Genomic DNA, 23,280 nt, shown 5'->3' on the forward strand with positions numbered 1-23,280 from the left:
GACGCAGCTGTACCAGAGATTTGCCAGTGGGGACATCTCATACGGCCACCTAGTGGGGGATGCTGGGTACGCACTGGAGCCATGGCTGATGACACCCATCAGAAATGCACACACACCTGCACAAGAGCTCCATAATGAGGCATATGCACAAACAAGAATCATAATAGAGCATGTGTTTGGGATGCTCAAGTCATGGTTCCAGTGCCTGGACACATCCGGTGGAGCCTTTCATTACTCTCCAGTTACATGTACCCAAATTTTTATGGTATGTGTCATGCTACACAACATGATCCTGCGAAAGCAGCTGCAGCAGGAACAGCACAGTGCAGGGCCACACAGCCCCCCACCAGTGCCAAGGCCAGCACAGGCACAGAGTGACTCGGAGGAGGAACAACCTGAGCCTGCACCTGCAGGCAGAAGGAGGCATGCACAGTATGCCTTGGCTTTGGCAAAGAGGCATCTCATAGCACACACACTGACACAGTAGGAACCAAGGGAATGGAAACTCTCTCTGACTCAGACGTGCAGTAGAAGGGATGTCAAAAATTACACTACCTGTGCTTTACCATGTATAGGAAGGGTACTATGTGCATCTGATATAGACAGCCCTCCAGCACCATCCTCAATACTAGCACAGCCGCAAGGTAAGTCACCCTTCATTTCAATCCCTGAATGCAGTAGTATTGTCTGCTAGTTGTATCAATGGTATGGATGTGAACATGCAAGGAAGGGAACTGGGTGGCTGAATGGGATGGCAGCAGATAGTGGACAGCTATATGGGCAGCATGAAACCATAACAAATGCTGGTGTCAACAAAGTAGGCAGTAACAGACAAGGTGAAAAAACCCACTGCAGGACATGTGCTGGCCCAAATGTGTGTACAAAGGGCACACACATGCATATCATGGAGGTTCACATACCCAACAACAGTCCCACCCAGCCAACAGAACAGGTGTAGATGACCAAAAGGAAAGGCTGTGCTAAGGTCCTCAAGGTATGGCAATGGAGAACAACCCCCCTACAGTCCTACACTGAGTATAACAGGTCAGGAAGTAGGATGTCATTCATGATAGGTCAGAATACAGAGTTAAAAGGAAGCCAACAGACTACCAGAAATACCAGTGTGGTCAAAGCAAATATCCCCAGTTGTCAGTTGTGCCCCCGCCAAACCCTATGTAGAAATGTATTAGCATCCCTGTGTAGGAGTAATAACAGTGAGCACAGAGTACCTGTGCTTGCCAAAGTAGAAGGATGGATTGCTTCATGTGTACAATATGCAGAGCTCTGAGTGTCAGGTTGATGTGTGGAGGCTGACAGGGTACCTGAAATAGCAGGTGGGTATAGCAGAAATGTCTACAATTGTCAGGTGTGCCTCCCAACCCTATGTAGTATGGCAGTATCATCTATGTGTGGGTATCACAGCAACAGAGCAGAGTACATGAGCTGCCCCAATTATAATGATAGAATGTTGCATGTGTACAATATGCAGAGATCTGAGTGTCAGGTTGTTGTGTGGAAGCCAACAGAGTACCTGACATATCAGGTGGTTGTAGGACATGTCCATAGTTGTGATGTGTGCCCCCACCAAGCCTATGTAGAAATGTATTACCAGCCATGTGTGGGATTAATAACAGTGAGCACCAAGTACCTGCCCTGGTTAAATCAGCAAGATGGATAGTCGCATGTCTACAATAGGCAGAGCTCTGTTTGTTAGGTAGTTCTGAGTGGTATACTGTGTGAAAGTGTTCAGCAAATAGCCATGGATGGTGTTTCCTGGTATCCAATGGTCTGTACTGCTGATGACTGGGTCAAGTCCACACAACTGCAGTGCCAAACAGATTGGTTTCCCAACAAGACATGTTGCAGCAGTAGACCATACGATTTGTACAGATGTCACAACTGTCACCATCTGGAAGATGGACATGGCATGAGTGTTGGCCTGGATGTACACACAGTACACAGGTGGAAGTACTGTAGAGAGAGACTGTTTAACATTTCACAGTGAAATGGAGACACTCTCCGTTTGTACATACAGGTTCATAGCACATCAGTTGGTTGTGTAGTATGGTGAACTAAGATGTACTGTGGGCAAACACTGGCAGACCACAAAAGGCAGAGGCATGATGTATGTAGAAGCTGCTGGTGTTCACCCACTAGCCACCAGCAGGGGAAAGGGCCACATATACCTGTGATGCAGTTGCAAGTAGCTACTCTAGCACACATGAAGCCAGTCTGGCCCAACATCAGCCTCAGGTAACACGCTGGCCACCACCCTGCTGCTGTGAATGAATACAATATGATCCCCACATTACTATGTGAATACTCACAGAATGCAGTATGCTGAAGAGGTGTCCCATGCAGGTGTGTCCATAGCTGTCAGATGCACCCTGCCAGCATCCACATCAATGGATAGATAAGGCAGAAACAATTGCCATCACTATCTTGCACACCTATCCTGTCAACCCAGGGGAATATATTGCCTTGCAGCCTGGGTCTGTTCAACTGACAGAATGCACTGGCCTGCTACAGATAGTCTGCATCAGTATGCAATGCCCCACTGTCCTCTGTCACAGGTCTGTGTCATGCCTGTACCGCCACTGTATGTTACCCCATGGACTCCCACATAATGACAAAACACAGTCCACAGGACACAAATGCAAGGGCATGTTGACAAATCTCAGTAGTATGCCCAGCATGTTCCAATACATAAACTGTGGACCAACCTGTACATACTGCTGGGATAGAGTGGCAACTATAGGCATACCTATCAGATATCATGTGCGTAATGGTAGGAAGAGGACAGATTAACAGAGGGGGGGTAGCATCGCCACCATGGAGTGTGTGAAGGGTGAAACCCTAATGTGTGCACATACTTATCAAGGCTGCAAACACTGGGATGGGTGGCCACAAACCTGCTTGCAAACCAACTTGTGAAGGGTTAATGAACAGAATAATGAGTCCTGCCTCTGGATAACCTCAATGAGTTTGCACAATATGGCCATACTGTCATAGTGATAATTGTACAGGCATAGGACCAACAGCCACAACAGCACCAAGGTTCTGGACCATATACACAGACTCATCAGCAAGTGTCTGCAGTTTCCACACCAGAATGACATGAGTGTGCAAGAATATGTAGGTTGCATACCACATTACAGGACAAAGCTGCATTCAACTTGTAATCCCTGGGAACCTACTGCCAGCAAAGATGTATACATGTCAGTAGTTGATGACATAAAACATCAGAGGGTAAAACACCACATATCACTGAGTATCCCTGCCAACACCAGAACCATGTAGCAGAATCACCACAGACACAATTAGCAACAATCTCATTAGCCTTTGCCCACTGTTGACCCACTTTGTCAACCAATCTACAAATATCCTGCAGACGCAGGTTACTAGTTGTAGGTGTAGAGCACAAATACCTGCACTGGAGTATAGCCTTCCTGGAATGGAGTTGCATGCAATACAGACACTCATACTGGGCATGTTCACACACTTTGAGAAGCGAAGGCCATGTCAGAAAACAAATTACAGAAGGGCCATACTGGGCATGCTCAGACACTTAGAAAAATTAAGCTCATGTCTGGAAACAACTGTTTACTATACACAGCAGTCAGTCACAGATGTCTGTGCAAACACTCCACATTACACACCAGTCAAGCTCTGCACACACAATGGATCAGAATATGCACATATATCCAAGGACAGCAAACTATAACACCTCAGACATACACATAATAGATGTAGGAAGAGAGTGACAGAGTGACAGACAGCTCTCCTCTCATGAGGCCTGTCCCACACAGCACACTCCCATTTTGCAAAAACATATGATCTGCAAATGTCCATCACTGTACACAACTGCCCCTGGTAGCCTTCCAGTCAGTACACCTTTCATTGCCCTTCTTTGAAAAGCCTGCTGATGTCATTCGCTGTGAAATACACCTTTGGTGAAGGAGTATCCCAGTAAACTCCGGAGTGTGTTCTGTAACTGCGTAATGCTCTAATGTGCTGTAGTAGTTAGGTAGGTGTTCTAATCCCAATCATGGCAACTGTGAGTGTGTGTGTCTGTAGGTACGTGTAGAGCCCAATGCTTTTGTGGACAGTCAGTACACCTGTCATTGGCTTTCTTTGACAAACCTGCTGATGTCATTCCCTGTGAAATACACCTTTGGTGAAGGAGTATCCCTGTAATCTCTGTGGTGTGTTCTGTAACTGCGTAATGCCCTAATATGCTATAGTAGTTACGTAGATGTTCTAATCCCATTCATGGCAAGTGTGTGTGTGTGTGTGTGTGTGTGTGTGTGTGTGTGTGTGTGTGTGTGTGTGTGTGTGTGTGTGTGTGTGTGTGTGTGTGTGTCTGTGCATATTTGCAGGGCCCAATGATTTTGTGGACAGTCAGTACACCTGTCATTGCCCTTCTTTGACAAGCCTGCTGATGTCATTCCATGTGAAATACACCTTTGGCGAAACATAATCCCAGTAATCTCTGTGGTGTGCACTGTAACTGTGCAATGCTGTAGTGTGAAAAACTAATTAGGTAGGGGTTCTTTACCCAGACATGGTAAGTGTGAATGTTTGTGTGTGTTCCTTTGTTAGAGTGGGGAGCAATGTTTTTTAGGCCATTCACAGGCACTACAATCTCCATTGCCCTACTTTGGCAAGTCTGTTGACATCCAAGACACAGTAGGTAGATACAAATGCTGTAACAACAAAAAAAAGGAGCTCTCTGCAGCACTCGCAAAGTCCAAATACATGCTGATAACTTAACGTATAAGAAGTTTATTAAAAACAAATGTTTTCGTCGCTCCACTCGAGCAACTTTATCAGAAAATAAAACATTACAAGGTGTAGTGATATTTAAAACGTCTGCTTAAAAGTAATGTGGTTATTCTAACCAATCAGCTTATTTCTTTAATGAAAGAAAAAAGTTTTTTTTTTAATAATTAAATGGGATTAAAATGGATGAATTTAAAGCAACACAGGTTAAAATATCAAAACATTCAATCAATAACCAAGTGAGAAACAAAATTAAAATAGAATAATGTATCTGTGCAGTATGCTAGAAACAAGTACCGTCTATAACATTTTACTGTTAACTCTTTGTTGACATTAGGTAGTAGTGTGCAAGATGAACCAACATATATGAAGTTATATGTATACAGAATAAGTATGTAACCATATAAAAAAATTTCCAACACACTAGAATAATTAGTCTGATGTTACCTTATACTTGTGCCATTTTTAAACTGGTTTCATTGCCTCAAATAGCTCTTTAGTTTTAATAAGCAAGCTATATTGCAGTTGTCATTGAGACCTGGATGGAAAAAAGCATTTAATGACAACTGCCACTCAAGTTCACGGCATTCTAGTATTAATGAAGTAGGTCCCCCTCTAATGTCATGTGCAAGTTGGTCAATTGCTAAAAATTGAAAAGAGTGACCTACTTTGGTGTTGCTCCTACATCCCTCCAGGTAATAATAGAAACTATAGTACTTGGTGATTTTAACATAGATTGGACCACATGTAACTCCCCTAATCCAAACACCCACTTAAACTTATTTGGCTTCACTCAAATAATAAACTCCCCCACAAGATTCCATAAACCTAGCAAAACTATTCTTGATTGGATCTTATCCTTATAAACAGTCATCCAGATACTTATAAAGTTGGAACTCTCCCAGATGACATTAGTGATCATGTACTAACCTTCATAATAAAAAAAAAGTAACACAGCTCTAATAATTACAACATGGTCACCCTATCGTCAAAAAATTCTTCCAAGCAGAAAACTTTCAAATTAATTGGTCACCTCTAAAGCAACTCAAACTGTCTTATTTTAACACTTCATTCCTTCAAATCCTAAATATGACATCCACTCTCTTCCCATGTATAAACTAAAATAGCCCCTGGCTCACAAAACTAACCAAAATTCTAATATACTATGGGGAAAATATGGGCCAAATGGAGAGAAACAAGAACACCCACTTATACTTTAATATCCATATCCTTATAAAACAGACAAACACAGGTAGTACCATCCCTTCTGGAAAGTATCCCATATAATCCCTTTGCATAAAGAAGGTAAATCAAAATAATGGAATGATGTATCCACCATCAACTACTCCAACACCTGCTCCATAACAACCATCTGCTCTGTTTATAGACCTATCAAAACTTATCAGTACTCTAAAGCCCAATCTCTTGACCCACAAGCTATTCTTTGGTTTAAATCCTATCTAGATAACAGACATCAAGCAGTACTCTGGGACAACAATCTTTCCACGTCCCTCAAGGCTCTATCCTAGGCCCTCTTCTTTTCTATCTTTATTAACAATCTCTAAACTATTGTTCCAGCCAGCCACTTGCATATATACTGCTGACTCTACTCTAATCTGTACTGCCAAGTCCTCATCCTCTCTCCAAACCCTTACTCAAACGATATTTAATTCTGTAGAAAAATGGTTTACTGATCAATGTCTCCTCCTCAACCCCAATAAAACCAAACTATTACTCTTCACTCCCACTCAAAAACAGATCCACTTCACTATTAACTCCTATAATGGAACTTGTATCTCCCCTGATCCTACTGCACACCTTCTGGGTATAACCATTGATCACAACCTCAGCTTTGATGACCAGATCAATAATACTATTCAAACTATCAATAAAAAACTAGGCTCTCTGTATAGAATCAAACCCTTCCTTACACAACTGGCTAGAACTTCCATTGTCCAGGCTCATCTTACTTCTACCCTATTCTATGCTTCTGCCATTTATACCAATCTATCTAAGCACAATCTTACCAAGCTTGAATCTAGCTATAATAATATAGTTAGATTCTCCTATAGAACCCACCACTGTCTCAACCTCAAACAACTCAAATGGTTAGAACTACAAAACCAACTACGATATAATCAACTTGTAATCACACAAAAAATTCTGTACCACCCTACTAATACTCCTATCCTCTCTAACCCAGTCTCCCCATATAAAAATCTTACAACACTACACTCAGCTAGCAAGTTACTAATTGCCAACATTAAATCTAATAACAAAGCTGGGACCAATGTGGTGGGCAAAATCTGGAACAACGAAACACCTCAAAGATCACCTAAATATACATTGGCTATGTCCCTGCTCAATGCCTAACTAAATATTCTTATTCTCCTTTCTCTGCCCTCCATAGTTCTATTACAAGCTAACTCTTCTCTATTTATCTTCAGCCTACTTCTCTTCTCCCTCTTTGACTAAGTGAATGTCAATTTGCTTTTCATGCCAATTTGCTTTTCTTGTCAAAATTATAACTCATTGTTTAATTGCTGTTTAAAACCTATACCAAGACTTTGTAACTTTGATTCACTCAAATTGCTTGTACTCTCTTTACAATCATTTTGTGCTTCAAAATGTATTTTTAAGCTTGTTTTTATTCTAACTATTGTATGTAGTAATCTTATCATACTTGGAGCTTTTCTCCCCGGGCCTCTACTGAAAAAGGATATGTATCCAGCTAGACTAGCCCGGTCAACAAATATAAAATAAAAATAAAAATAAAATAAAAATAAATAAATGTGTTTCACTAAGGCATTATCACTTTTGTTTTTAGAAATCGCATAGGTATGTTCATACATTCTGTCCCTAAAACTACAATCTGTTTTTCCCACATAAAATGCAGGGCAGTTTTTACAGACAGCTAAATAGATTATACGTTTTGAATTACAGTCAAGTTTATACATAATCTGGTGTTTACTACCTGCTATTTCAAATGTACTACCAGTTTTAACATATTTACACATCTTACAAATGCCACATTGAAAAGAGCCTCTTATTCTATTATTAGTTCTTGGTTTCTTAGTTTCAAGAAGACTCTTTAAATTGGCTCATCTCTTGTAGATTGTTATCAGATGAGGGCCAATTCTCTCCATTAACAGGTTGTCCTTATACAATAAGTACCAGTTCTTGTGTAAGATCAGTCTAACTTGGTCACTGTCATTGCTAAAAATGGTGATAAAACTAGTTTTGTAAGAATGGTAAGTGACTCTATGGTTTACTGTACTTGCATAACTACTACAATAAGATGCTCTGTTCAGTATGTTTGTAGGCTGTGAGTCATTAAGAATGTCAACAATATCAGTGTTTACCACACTGTTAAGCCTCTTATTATGTAGAATAGGGTTAAGGGAACCTATCTTACGTTTATTTTTTTATTTCCACTACTAATTTGTGGACCAAATGGTTATGGTACCCTCTATTCACAAACATATTTACCAGTTGTTCACATTCCACTAGAAAATCTGCTTCTAAAGAGCACATCATCGCTGTTCTCACCAGTTGACCCTTAACAATAGAGCATTTCCGTTTAAAGGGATGTGCACTGAAAAAGTGCAAGAAGAGTTACAGTAGGTAGGTTTCCTATAAACAGTCGAACACAAACTATTTTTGCCAGGCACTTTGGTTAATTTGACGTCTAAGTAGTCAATACTGGTTGTGTCAAATTTATGTGTAAACTGAAAAAATATGGTAGTGGAATTTAAATAATTAATGAGTTTGTCACCTTTAAAGATGATAAATATGTCATCCAAAAATCTTGTATAATACGAGCAAGTTGTTTCTATCTGGTTGGTCAAAAATGTACAGTTTTTCCCAATAGGCTACAAACATATTCGCTAAACTCACTCCACATGGTGAGCCCATCGCTACACCATGTTTTTGCAGGTAGTGTTGACCATTGAATATAAAAAAGTTATTTGTCAAAATAATATCTATAAGTTCAGAGACTAATTCAATGTCTTCAGTTGGAGCATTTTTTTCTTTCATCATTAATGCTGTCCATTCAACTGCTTCCATGTGTGGAATAGAAGTATAGAGATCAACCGCATCAATGGTCAAAAAGTTAAAGTCTTGGTCAAAAGATAACCTGTTGAGACTGTCTAAAAATGACCATGAGTCTTTACAGACTTGTGGGATCTGCTTCAGATATTTTTGAAGAATAGAATCTACTACTTTAGCACTCGGGTAGGTTAGGGACGCTCTACCGTCGATGAGTGGTCTCATTGGTGGGTATAACATATCCTTATGAGTTTTTGGAATCCCAAACATTATTGGTAGTTTAGGAAAAGGTATATTGATATACTTAAAGGTGTCTATATCGATTCTGGCTTCAATAAACAGGTCCCTGAAGTAATTTTTGACTCTGGACGAAGCTTGGTTGTATTCATTTAGTGAGACTTTAATATAAGCTTGGCTGTCTAGTACTAGTTTCATTCTTTTGTTGTAATCAGTTACAACAAAGATAACCAGTCCCCCTCCCTTATCTGGTTTGATACTTTGTACCATAGAAGATCTAAGCAAGTCTAAAGCTTGTGTTTGATCAGGTTTCACATTATTTGCTTTAGAATTATTGACTTGTTTGCGGTTAAGTGGAATGTGCCTGATATCTAGTTCACAAATGTTTTCAAACAGTCATAACAAAGGGTGTAAGGGAGGGGTAAAGGTACTGGAGGGCTTGAAATTTGTGTGAAAACTCATTGTTGCCCAAAAGGAAAGAAAGGTTAAGTTTCCTAACAAAACACTTCAAATCTATTAGTGTTCGAGCAATGCTGATGTTTTTGCTAGGGCTGAAAGTGTTGCCCTTAGCTAACAAGTCAATCAAAACTGGTTCAATGGTGACAGATGAAAAATTGTAAATATTAAAGTCACCACTAGCATTTTTTAGTATAACCAGTTTGGATGGAAAGTCTGACTCAGAAGGGACAATTATCTCTTCCCTCCTGTTGCTCCAACCTTTGTACCTCTGGTTCCCAGGACGCCGTGGGTTTGAAGTGTTCCTGGAATTCCCTCCTTGGTGAAAAACCTGTTCGTTTTGAGTGGAATTTGAAGACTGAACAGGCAATTGCACATTAGTATTGACATTATTGTTACTATTATTGTGAGACCGTAGTCTTTCACTTCGTCTCAAAGGTTCATTAAGCTGACCATTATTAGTGTCCATATTTATATTGGCCTCATTCAGTTGGCTAGAAGCTATAGTTACAGTCAAGTTGTTAAAGGGAGACACTAGTTTTTTATATTTCCAGACTTGTGCCAGCTGTGGTTTAGGGTATGCAGACCCATTTGAGTATGCCATTCGGTTGTGGTTCAGTTTCTTAATTTTGTTTGTTTTTAGTTTATCCAGTAGTTGGTCTATACTAATAAAAACCCTCTTGTAGTTGTACTTTTATCTAATAAAGTCACCATCCAGTTTAATGTCTTTATCCACATCGTTTACTTCAAAAGACAAGCTTTCTATTTGAAGAACATAATGCTTAATCATGAGTTCCATTAATAGGAACCCCGAAGAGTCAAACAGGTTTAACAAATCTTTATGAAAAGATGAGTCTGGTGTTAAACCTGTTGGAAACTGGTGAAAGCGTAAGCCTTTAGGGACCAGTTTTTAAGTTAGACACTGTTTAAAATAAACTACTTCTAGTTGGAGTTTTTATAGCTTTAATAATTTAAATTCTAGTAACGTCAACTTTTCAGAAATGATTGGTATACTCACTGGTGCAGGTTAAGCGTCACTAGCCGGTCGTTCCATACTAGGAGTGAATCCTGAGGCTAGTTTGCCTGTGTTGTTCACCCATTCCATGAATGAAGGAGCGCCGATAAGCCTTGTGCCATGAAGGTTATTCTCAGCTTCAGTCAAATTTATGTCCAAATGGGTAACCTGTCCTGGAGGTAAAGATACAGTGGTATTACTCACACCCTCCTGTTCGGTACCTGTATTATTAGTCCTTAGTGAGTTTAAACTGTTGGAATCAAGACCGTTGATACGTTGAGATAAAGAACTCATAAAGGTCGCCAGAGTTAACAGTAAATTGTTATAGACGGTACTTGTTTCTAGCATATTGCACACATACATTAGTCTATTTTAATTTTGGTTCTCACTTCGTTATTGATTGAATGTTTTGATATTTTAATCTGTGTTGCTTTAAATTCATCCATTTTAATCCCATTTAATTATTTAAAAAAAAACTTTTTCTTTCATTAAAGAAATAAGATGATTGGTTAGAATAACCATGTTACTTTTAAGCTGACTTTTTAAATATCACTACACCTTGTAATGTTTTATTTTCTGATGAAGTTGCTCGAGTGCAGCGACAAAAACGTTGTTTGTTTTTAATAAACTTCTTATACGTTAAGTTGTCAGCGTGTATTTGGACTTTGTGAGTGCTACAGAAAGCTCCTTTTCTTTGTTGGTACAGCGTTTGTATCTACCTACTGTGTCTTGTTTGTCATGGCTACAGGAGTATCTGACAGCCCAGCAAGCCCAAACTTATTTGGTTCAACCCAACAACTGGTTCCTCCTGCTTTGGCGACCTTTATGAGATCTTTATCCCAGCGTATGGACAACATCATTAGTCGCCTTGATGTGATGGACAAACAAAATAGAAATGCAGCACAGGTTTGTAACACCAGTACGTGTTACAACGGTCTTTATTCCAACAGTTTAAACCCACTAAGGACTAATAATACAGGTACCGAACAGGAGGGTTTGAGTAATACCACTGTATCTTTACCTCAAGGACAGGTTACCTGTTTGGACATAAATTTGACCGAAGCTGAGAATAACCTTCGCAGCACAGGGCTTATCAGCGCTCCTTCATTCATGGAGTGGGTGAACAACACAGGCAAACTAGCCTCAGGATTCACTCCTAGTATGGAACGACCGGTTAGTGATGCTCAACCTGCACCAGTGAGTATACCAATCATTTCTGAAAAGTTGAAGTTACTAGACTTTAAATTACTAAAGCTAAAAAAACTCCAACTAGAAGTAGTTTATTTTAAACAGTGTCTAACTGAAAAACTGGACCCTAAAGGCTTTCACCAGTTTCTAACAAGTTTAACACCTGACTCATCTTTTCATAAAGATTTGTTAAACCTGTTTGACTCTTTGGGGTTCCTATTAATGGAACTCATGATTAAGCATTATGTTCTTCAAATAGAAAGCTTGTCTATTGAAGTAAACGATTTGGATAAAGACATTAAACTGGATGGTGACTTCCTTAGATATAAGTACAACTACGAGAGGGTTTTTATTAGTATAGACCAACTACTGGATAAACTAAAAACAAACAAAATTAAGAAACTGAACCACAACCGAATGGCATACTCAAATGGGTCTGCATACCCTAAACCACAGCTGGCAGAAGTCTGGCCAAATAAAAAACTAGTGTCTCCCTTTAACAACTTGACTGTAACTATAGCTTCTAGCCAACTGAATGAGGCCAATATAAATATGGACACTAATAATGGTCAGCTTAATGAACCTTTGAGACGAAGCGAAAGACTGCGGTCTCACAATAATAGTAACAATAATGTCAATACTAATGCGCAATTGCCTGTTCAATCTTTGAATAACACTCAAAATGAACAGGTTTTTCACCAAGAAGGGAATTCCAGGAACACTTCAAACCCACGGCATCCTGGAAACCAGAGTTACAAAGGTTGGAGCAACAGGTGGGAAGAGATAATTGTCCCTTCTGAGTCAGACTTTCCATCCAAACTGGTTATACTAAAAAATGCTAGTGGTGACTTTAATATTTACAATTTTTCATCTGTCACCATTGAACCAGTTTTGATTGACTTGTTAGCTAAGGGCAACACTTTCGGCCCTAGCAAAAACATCAGCATTGCTCGAACACTAATAGATTTGAAGTGTTTTGTTAGGAAACTTAACCTTTCTTTCCTTTTGGGCAACAATGAGTTTCACACACAAATTTCAAGCCCTCCAGTACCTTTACCCCTCCCTTACACCCTTTGTTATGACTGTTTGAAAACATTTGTGAACTAGATATCAGGCACATGCCACTTAACCACAAACAAGTCAATAATTCTAAAGCAAATAATGTGAAACCTGATCAAACACAAGCTTTAGACTTGCTTAGATCTTCTATGGTACAAAGTATCAAACCAGATAAGGGAGGGGGACTGGTTATCTTTGATGTAACTGATTACAACAAAAGAAAGGAACTAGTACTAGACAGCCAAGCTTATATTAAAGTCTCACTAAATGAATACAACCAAGCTTCGTCCAGAGTCAAAAATTACTTCAGGGACCTGTTTATTGAAGCCAGAATCGATATAGACACCTTTAAGTATATCAATATACCTTTTCCTAAACTACCAATAATGTTTGGGATTCCAAAAATCCATAAGGATATGTTGTACCCACCAATGAGACCACTCATCGATGGTAGTGCGTCCCTAACCTACCCGAGTGCTAAAGTAGTAGATTCTATTCTTCAAAAATATCTGAAGCAGATCCCACAAGTCTGTAAAGACTCATGGTAATTTTTAAACAGTCTCAACAGGTTATCGTTTGACCAAGACTTTAACTTTTTGACCATTGATATGGTTGATCTCTATACTTCTATTCCACATATGGAAGCAGTTGAATGGACAGCATTAATGATGAAAGAAAAAAATGCTCCAACTGAAGACATTGAATTAGTCTCTGAACTGATATTATTTTGACAAATAACTTTTTTATATTCAATGGTCAACACTACCTACAAAAACATGGTGTAGCGATGGGCTCACCATATGGAGCGAGTTTAGCAAACATGTTTGTAGCCTATTGGGAAAAACTGTACATTTTTGACCAACCAGATATAAACAACTTGCTCGTATATTATATAAGATTTTTGGATGACATATTTATCATCTTTAAAGGTGACAAACAAGCAGCTGACAAACTCATTGATTATTTAAATTCCACTACAACATTTTTTCAATTTACACATAAATTTGACACAACCAATATTGACTACTTAGACGTCAAATTAACCAAAGTGCCTGGCAAAAATAGTTTGTGTTCGACTGTTTATAGGAAACCTACCTACTGTAACTCCTTCTTGCACTTTTCCAGTGCACATCCCTTTAAACGGAAATGCTCTATTGTTAAGGGTCAACTGGTGAGAGCAGCGAGGATGTACTCTTTAGAAGCAGATTTTCTAGTGGAATGTGAACAACTGGTAAATATGTTTGTGAATAGAGAGTACCATAACCATTTGGTCCAGGAATTAGTAGTGGAAGTAAAAAATAAATGTAAGATAGGTTCGCTTAATCCTATTGTACACGATAAGAGGCTTAACAGTGTGGTAAACACTGATATTGTTGACATTCTTAATGACTCACAGCCTACAAACATACTGAACAGGGCATCTTATTGTAGTAGTTATGCAAGTACAGTAAACCAGAGAGTCACTTACCATTCTTACAAAACTAGTTTTATCACCACTTTTAGCAATGACAGTGACCAAGTTAGACTGATCTTACACAGGAATTGGTACTTATTGTATAAGGACAAGTTAATGGAGAGAATTGGCCCTCATCTGATAACCATCTACAAGAGAGCAGCCAATTTAGAGTCTTCTTGAAACTAAGAAACCAAGAACTAATAATAGAATAAGAGGCTCTTTTCAATGTGGCTTTTGTAAGATGTGTAAATATGTCAAAACTGGTAGTACATTTGAAATAGCAGGTAGTAAACACCAGATTATCTGTAAACTTGACTGTAATTCAAAAAGTATAATCTATTTAGCTGTCTGTAAAAACTGCCCTGCATTTTATGTGGGAAAAACAGATCACAGATTTAGGGACAGAATGTATGAACATACCTATGCGATTTCTAAAAACAAAAGTGATAACGCCTTAGCGAAACACATCAACACCAAAGTAGGTCACTCTTTTCAATTTTTAGCAATTGACTAACTTGCACATGACATTAGAGGGGGACTTACTTCATTAATACTAGAATGCTGTGAACTTGAGTGGCAGTTGTCATTAAATGCTTTTTTCCATCCAGGTCTCAATGACAACTGCAATATAGCTTGCTTATTAAAACTAAAGAGCTATTTGAGGCAATGAAACCAGTTTAAAAATGGCACAAGTATAAGGTAACATCAGACTAATTATTCTAGTGTGTTGGAAATTTTTTTATATGGTTACATACTTATTCTGTATACATATAACTTCATATATGTTGGTTCATCTTGCACACTACTAACTAATGTCAACAAAGAGTTAACAGTAAAATGTTATAGACAGTACTTGTTTCTAGAATACTGCACAAATACATTATTCTATTTTAATTTTGTTTCTCACTTGGTTATTGATTGAATGTTTTGATATTTTAACCTGTGTTGCTTTAAATTCATCCATTTTAATCCCATTTAATTATTTTAAAACCTTTTTCTTTCACTAAAGAAACAAGCTGATTGGTTAGAATAACCACGTTACTTTTAAGCGGACTTTTTAAATATCACCTTGTAATGTTTTATTTTGTGATGAAGTTGCTCGAGTGGAGCGACCAAAATGTTGTTTGTTTTTAATAAACTTCTTATACGTTAAGTTATCAACATGTATTTGGACTTTGCGAGTGCTGCAGAGAGCTCCTTTTCTTTGTTGTTAAAAGTCTGCTGACATCATCGACTGTGAAATACACCTTTGTGAAAAGATGTCGTAGTAACCTCTGTGGTGTGCACTATAACTGCGTAATGCTGTAGTGTGATAAACTAGTTAGGTAGGGGTTCTATTCCCAAACATGGTAGGTGTGTGTCTCTATTACATAACCTGTGTGGAGGTGGCTGTGATTGTGTAACACCTGGATCCATTGAAGAGCTGGTTTTGTAATTTTCCTATATGGTGGCCATATTTTATGTCACAATGTCCACCTTACAAGGATGAATTACAGATGTCAATTAGTGGAGATGCTGGGGTGCCAGTCCACACCCGTACATGTGATACATGACCTGGTGAACAAAGTAACCAACCCTAGTATTACACAGAGTACTCTATGAACCTGTGTCTCATAAACAAACACACTTGCCTAGACAGCTACAGCTAAGTTGGTAGTACCCTGCATACTGTTCACAGATAGCAAGCATGCTGTGATTGCAGTGGGCTACAGAGAGCATGGCACCCTGTCCATTAGTACAATAGGCACATAACTGAAGACAGTGCACCTTCACTATTTTTCCCCAATGGATGCCTACATCTGTGGTGCCATCACATGTGGTCCACAAAGGATTGTCCATGAGCACGCCCTGCCAGAAGAGGTCAAGAGTGGCACATGTGATGATAATCTGTGTACATAACATGACCCTGGCAATCCAGGTACACTTCCACATGTCACTGTACATGAATGTGGGATGTGTGCACATCCCACACACCATCCATGTCATGGACTATAGAACACATACATGGCAAGCATTGCACAGCACTGGCCACACACAATACTACCCCAGGTGACAGGATGGTGAATACAATACCCACCTATGTGGAACATTCCGACACTACACATCTAATCTACACTGCAGACCATTGTCATGTGGCCTGATGCCAAGGTATACCCCTCACCTAGCCTTGTACAGCCTTCTGGCACAGCCAAATGCTACACACCCATGAAGCAATGCACACATGCACTTTAGTACTGGCACCCTGTGTCCCTGTGTGTGGTGTATGATGCTTCCAACCCAACCACATTCACACCTGGTACAGCTCCCATTGGCATACTGAAGCATTCCGTCTGATGTCAGACACCTTTAAATGCCCTTGGCCCATAGGACATCACAATACCTCTGGTGGTGCATGTGATACCTGTGCAGTACTGTATTGTGGTAAAATAACTAGGTTGGGAGTGTATTCCAGACCCTGGCAAGTGTGGCAATGTGTATGAGTCCCTTAGAGAGTGTGGCTGTGTTGCCACTTACACCATTCTATGTGGACAGGCACTTGTGCTACACCTACCATTTCAGTACAATATCACTGTTGCAGATGTCACTCACCAGCATATATGTTAGTGGACAGCTCACCAACACATAAGCTATGTGGCACATGCAATAACTGCATGCACACGGGATAGCAATGCATTGTCAGTCAGGGGTATGAATCCCTGTACTGGTATGTGCGTCATGCAAACATTCTTCAATTTTACTCTCCCACACCTTCCCTGACATACTTTGTCTCTGTCTGTCCCTCCCACATCCTCCCTGGTGGATGTGGATATGTACACCTGCTCTGCTTAGGCAGCAGCAAGTGTTTTGTAAGTGTTGGCCATGATCAGCTGATGGCCTCAGCACCAATTGCAGTCCTCCTCTAGCTGATTGAATGTGACACAGATGTGGTAACATTCCCATAGCCAATTTCATGGAAAAACACTACAATATCTAGGAACATCATGTTGGTGTTGGGCTCATGAAAATCACTGTGAATGGAACCTAGATGTAGTATTTGGCAAACATCATCACAGATGGGTTTGGGATTTACCTCCAACAAAATACACTGTGGAAAACGGCCAGACAGGAGGGGATGTGCCAGACATGACTACAGAATGTAAGTGGTGCTGTTCTTAATTTAGAGTAATGTCAGTTTAACAGGATGTGTGTGTGGTTATGGCTAGTCTGCCTGATTTAAGATCTGTCATGACAGTGCAATGTTTGTGAGGAATCCCCCATCTGTAGGGTCATCTGGAGACTGTTTAGTGTGTTGAATCTTTTGTTCCTTGTGTTACTCACAGAACACCTATCTGAGAATGCCAGAAGCATACTGTGAGGATTGCAGTCAGTACATGGTGACAGCCATGAGAGTTACTGACTTCATATCCCAGATTGGACATACTTCACAAAACACAGTGGTATGACAGTAAATGTCTGAGGTTACCACAGCACAATGCCAATATTTTGCCAGTGTTCATAGCAATACTCACGTCTGTCACCCTTTGTACATATGTCATGCAGGATATGTGCATGTGTTCCCCTTGCTCTGCAACTGTTCTAGATCTGGTGTCTTGTGATAATGGGAATATCTATGCATGCATGTAATCCTGACTGCTGCTAACTACTACTGGCTTTAATCTGTTGTAAAACGGCAACAACATAGAACATATGGGAAGGCCGATGTCAGTCATCCCACCTGTCCCACCACAGCTGGCCATGGCACCAGGCAGCAGCAGGTCTGGTTCCCAGCCTGGGATCTCCTCCTCCATTGTCCATGCACGACCTTTGGGTGGAACTGCTGCAGGTGATGATGCTTGGCCCCCCTGGGAGCAGGGGAGGACAGGAACCTGTCACCCGCCATCAGATCCAGTCCATGGTGTGTAGGGTGCTCGACAAAGAGTTTCAAGACCACCTACACCAGCTTGAGGGCTGCATGGTGCACTCAGAGGGTGAGCCTACACCTCCTACACAGCCCCCAGCACAGCCACCTTTGGGGCCGTGAAGGAGCAGTGGTGACTGCCCATGGGTGGGGACCTCAGTACCACTGTTTCCATTTGGGGGCTCATGGGCTTGGAACTTCAAAACATTCCTCCCCGTCCAAGGTGTTCCCCCCACATGTGTCATATACCACCCCTGTATGTTATCTTGTCTGTCATCCTACCCAACCTATCCTCCCCAGACATACCTACTCTCCTTCCCCAACATCCCACTCACACCTTTAAAAAAGGGCAATCTGTTCCCAAATAATATCTCACCCCATACATAGCTGTCCATTCCACACACATGTCCACTGGGCACATGTAATGTGGTCTAATTGGCATCACAACATATTATTGTTGCCCTCACCCCTCTCTCAGGGGTTTGAGTGTCCAAACCTACCTCCAACTTCAGTGCATATGCACAGCTGTTGCTGTAGTAAAAATGGGCAGCTATGGACCTTCCGTACACCCTTCCTGCATATCCCTAGCTATTTTCCCTGCTGTCTTTCCCTCTTTGTCCTCCTTTTTTACCGCTCTCCTATCAACCCTTTTTTCTTTTCTTTAAAGGAAATTAGTGCAAGAGTAAGCAGGAGTAAGCACTTTTAAGCATTAGTAAGCAGCTTTGCACAGGTTTGCAAGACGGTAAGTACTGCGTACACAAAGTAAGCAATTTTGAGGCTAACCTAGGGTAACTGGATTTTACTGGCAGGTAGCATTGCTTACCATCATGCAAACTCGCCCAAACCTACTTACAACTGCTTAAAAGTGCCTTAATCACCCTGTATCTGACCACCCTTGTTCTGCCCAGCAACAAAATAAACAGCCTCTGGAAGGCTTGAACCCATAACCCTGCACACCATAGTCATTGTAATTTACCAGTAAGCCATAACAGATATACATAACACTGATGTTTTCACAAACATAGCATCCAGCAATACCATTCATCAGTATGGGAAACATATTGATATATGTAGATGTATGTGTGTGTCCATATTTATATATATAAAATATACATACACATATCTATACATATCTACATATAGGCATATACATACTGCATACATCCAATACCCACATGCCTAGACCCATAATTTCATACCCATAGTTCCCTCACCCCACCCCCACACTCCTCGTCCACAGCAGTCCTCCATTCTACAGGTTCCAGCTGAATCTAAGCACACCACCACACATTGCCCACTCTCCGCTTGTTGGGACACATCATGTAAGTTGTCTCGACCCATGGATCTTCAGGCTTCCAGAACATTTAGTCCGTGAACAAACATACCCTTCCTTGCTTATTTTTGAGGCATGGTATGTTACTCCAAAGACTTTTTTTAGCAGAATTTTTGGGGTCGACCAACCAGGGACAAAAATGGACTTGTTTCAAGATTAAACTTAGCAGGTTGACACTGTTTCTCCCACTGGTAGTAACCTGGCAGTAGTCTGGGAAGCAGTGCTGTGCTACGCTTAGCAGTGCTTATTATTTGATTTGCATGATATTTGCCTTTTGACATTGATTTCCCCTTCATTACATGTTATATATGTTACTGCAGTACTCCAGTTCACATATGTATGTTATGTTGTCAGTTATGGCACATATGACTGTATACTGATGCCTTTCGCAGGCTCAGTTTGGTTATACTATGGTGAGGACATGCTTACTACTACCTCATTCTTCTGTACTTCGGTGATGGCTTGGTAAATAGCTACAGGGACTATGGTGTATAGGGTCCTGGGTTTGTGACCTGCATGGCTGTTTATTTTGTTGTTGGGCTGACAAAGACCCATTGCTTACAGAGTGATTAAGGCACTTTAAAGCAGTTGCAAGGCCTTAAGCCTGCTTACTACTGCATACATATGCTTACTATTGCTTATTTGTGCTTACACCTGCTTCCTAGTGCCTTAATATATGCTATTTACTGGGTTTTGCAACAAAACTATTGTTTACAACGTACTTTGCCATGTAAAATAGACTGTGCTACAGTGGGACTGGAACCAGGAATGCCTGCTCATTGGACGGATGCTCTGCCCACTACACTATTGCTTTTCTGCTTCATTTGCATATTTCTACCATAATGTGATACCCATGGTTCCTTCCCCCGGGCCCCAAGCTCCACGTACACAGCATCCATCCATTCTCCAGTTGCTAGCCCAGCCATACCACACCTCCACACATTGCCCTCTCTGCACGTCTCTGTACTCCTCCAGTATACTGTCTCGACCCAAGTTTCTGCAGGCTCTTCATCCATTTAGTCCATGTACGTATGAGCCTTTAAGTGACAGTACTCTGATACTAGTGCGGATATCGATGTTACTCACAATATGTGGTTCATCCTGCCAGGGATGGACCTCTTGTTGTGTCAAGATTAGACTTAGCTGGTCTACACTGTTTGTCCCACTGGTAGCATCCTGCCAGGGGTTTGAGAAGCAGTGGTTTGCTCACACACCTGGCCAGCCTCATTTCCCGGTTCTGCGGAACTGAAGCCCCAGGTGTGACATTCTGTGCATGAAGCACGCCCGCACGCCCACACACCCTTATGGCGTGCACTGTTTTTTATTATTCTCCGCAATATTATGCAAGACTACTGTTTTCACAGTATGATTGGCCAGGCACTGTTCTTTGATACACCTAGACTGCTCAAAATACTGTGATTGAGCAATGTACATATCTGCTGGTATTAATCTACATAGGTGCATACATTTCCTATACTGCTGAATGACTGTGGTGGACGATATGTTTGTGATAGCAGCTGTATGTGGCTCTGCCATGGCTTAGTGGTGACTCACTTTGACTATAGTGTGCAGGGTCGGGGTTTGCAACCTGGGAGTGAAGATTATTTTGTTACTGGGCATGATGAGAGCTGTTGGCTACAGAGTGACTAAGGCACTTTTTAGCAATTGTAAGCAAGTATGCTCTGGTTTGTGCAAGGGCCAACATTGCTGACCTCCGGTTACAGCGTCTTACACTGAGTTAGCTTCTTCATTGCTTAACCAGTGTGGGCATTGCTTACTGCCACCCAAACAGGCTTAAACCCACTTACTCTCACTTACCCCCACACTACTTTATGTATTTATTTTACATTTGTTGACAGGGACAATCCAGCTGGAAGCTTGTCCATTTTCAGCGTTGGCCCGTGGAGTAGAGGTCTACAGTAAATCCCAGCTATCATTACAAGTAATATAGAGGTATTCACATTCATAGAGAGTAACAGACTTAACATAGCTAAGTAACATATTCTTCATGCTTAGTTTACATTAACATGTCAGTATTATACATGCTTAGGTCAGGTTTACATGTCAGGTATGACTGTTGACAAAGGTCAGTTTAAGGTGAAGTTAGATTCCAGTTTAACAGTTCTGGATAGGTTACACTCAGGTATTCGGGTTAGGTTTAGTTATTCCATACCTGGATAGGTTACACTCAGGTATTCGGGTTAGGTTTAGTTATTCCATACCTGGATAGGTTACACTCAGGTATTCGGGTTAGGTTTAGTTATTCCATACCTGTGTAGTTCTGGATAGGTTACACTCAGGTATTCGGGTTAGGTTTAGTTATTCCATACCTGTGTAGTTCTGGATAGGTTACACTCAGGTATTCAGGTTAGGTTTAGTTATTCCATTCCTGGATAGGTTACACTCAGGTATTCGGGTTAGGTTTAGTTATTCCATACCTGGATAGGTTACACTCAGGTATTCAGGTTAGGTTTAGTTATTACATACCTGTGTGGTAGAGTAGAAGAGAATAGTGAAGGAGTAGGTAGGTAGGTAGAGGGGGAGACATTGTAACTGTATAGTAGGCTGTTGGAATAATTGGTAGGGGAGAGATAGGGAAGGTTTAAAGGATGTTGGGATTTGTATGCGAGGCAGGACAAAATGTGTCGGTTTCACTGGTTGATGTTCAGGTATAGAGTGTAAGGTGGGGGGGAGGATTTAGCCAAGTGGTGAGCATGTGCTGATCCAACTGTGCTTGTGGTGTTCCTTCAAGTGTTGTTTACATGTGTCCTTTGAGACAGCTGAGGTAATACATGTGGGTAGGTAGTTCCAGATTCTGTCAATATAGTTGGAGTAGAGGGTGTCACCTACTTGTAACTTTAAACATTAATAGAAATCAAAAAGGAGTTGATAGGTAAGTGGTGTTGAAGGGGCACAAAGAAGGAAAGATAGGAGGGGAACTAGCCAGGGATATGCAGGATGGCTGAAGGGAAGTTCCACAGCTGGCCATTTCTTCTACAGCAACAGCTGTGCATATACACTGAATTTGGAGGTAGATTTGGACACTCACACCCCTGGGTGGGGTTGAAGACAACAGTAATAAGTTGTGATGCCAATTAGATTGGCTTACATGCCTACAGTGGGGTGTTGCAACAATGTTTCCTTTGGTGCTATTTAGTGGGTTTTGCAACAACACATCTGGTTATACCGTACTTTGCCATGTAAAATAGACTGTGCTGCAGTGGACTCATACTGGGAATGGCTGCTCATTAGTCGACAGCTCTGCCCAATTCACACTATTGCTTACATCAACAAGGCGGCCCCATTAGAACCGCTCCAGCCAACACCTGCACACCTCGACCCATAATTTCATACCCATATTCCCCCCCTGCCCCTCCTCTACAGTACTCATCCTTACTCGGGGTGCAGGTCAGATATAACCACACCACTACACACTCTCCACTTCTTGGGACCCATCTCGTACACTGTCTTGACCCATGGGTCATCAGCCTTTCCCAACCTTGTAGTCCAAGTACATACATGCCCTGTCTTGATAAGTCATTGTATGGACGGGACTCCAATTACCCAGTAATTTTTGGGTTGTCCCACAAGGGACATTCCTGTCTATATTTCTAGATTAGACTTAGGGGGTCCACAGTGTTTCCCCTACTGGCTGTATCCTGCCTGTGGTTTGGGGAACAGTGGATTTTTTTCTTTGTGTGTTTGTTTGTATGTTTCCCCTGCTTGGCTGGGGGGTAATGGTACATGTTACATGTATGTTGATTGGGCCCCTCACCCCCATTGGCGGTGTCTGTGATCATATGTCA

The sequence above is a fragment of the Protopterus annectens genome, chromosome 2.part1, assembly GCF_019279795.1.
Source record: "Protopterus annectens isolate FY-2018-M chromosome 2.part1, PAN1.0, whole genome shotgun sequence".
In the NCBI taxonomy this organism is placed as follows: domain Eukaryota; kingdom Metazoa; phylum Chordata; order Ceratodontiformes; family Protopteridae; genus Protopterus; species Protopterus annectens.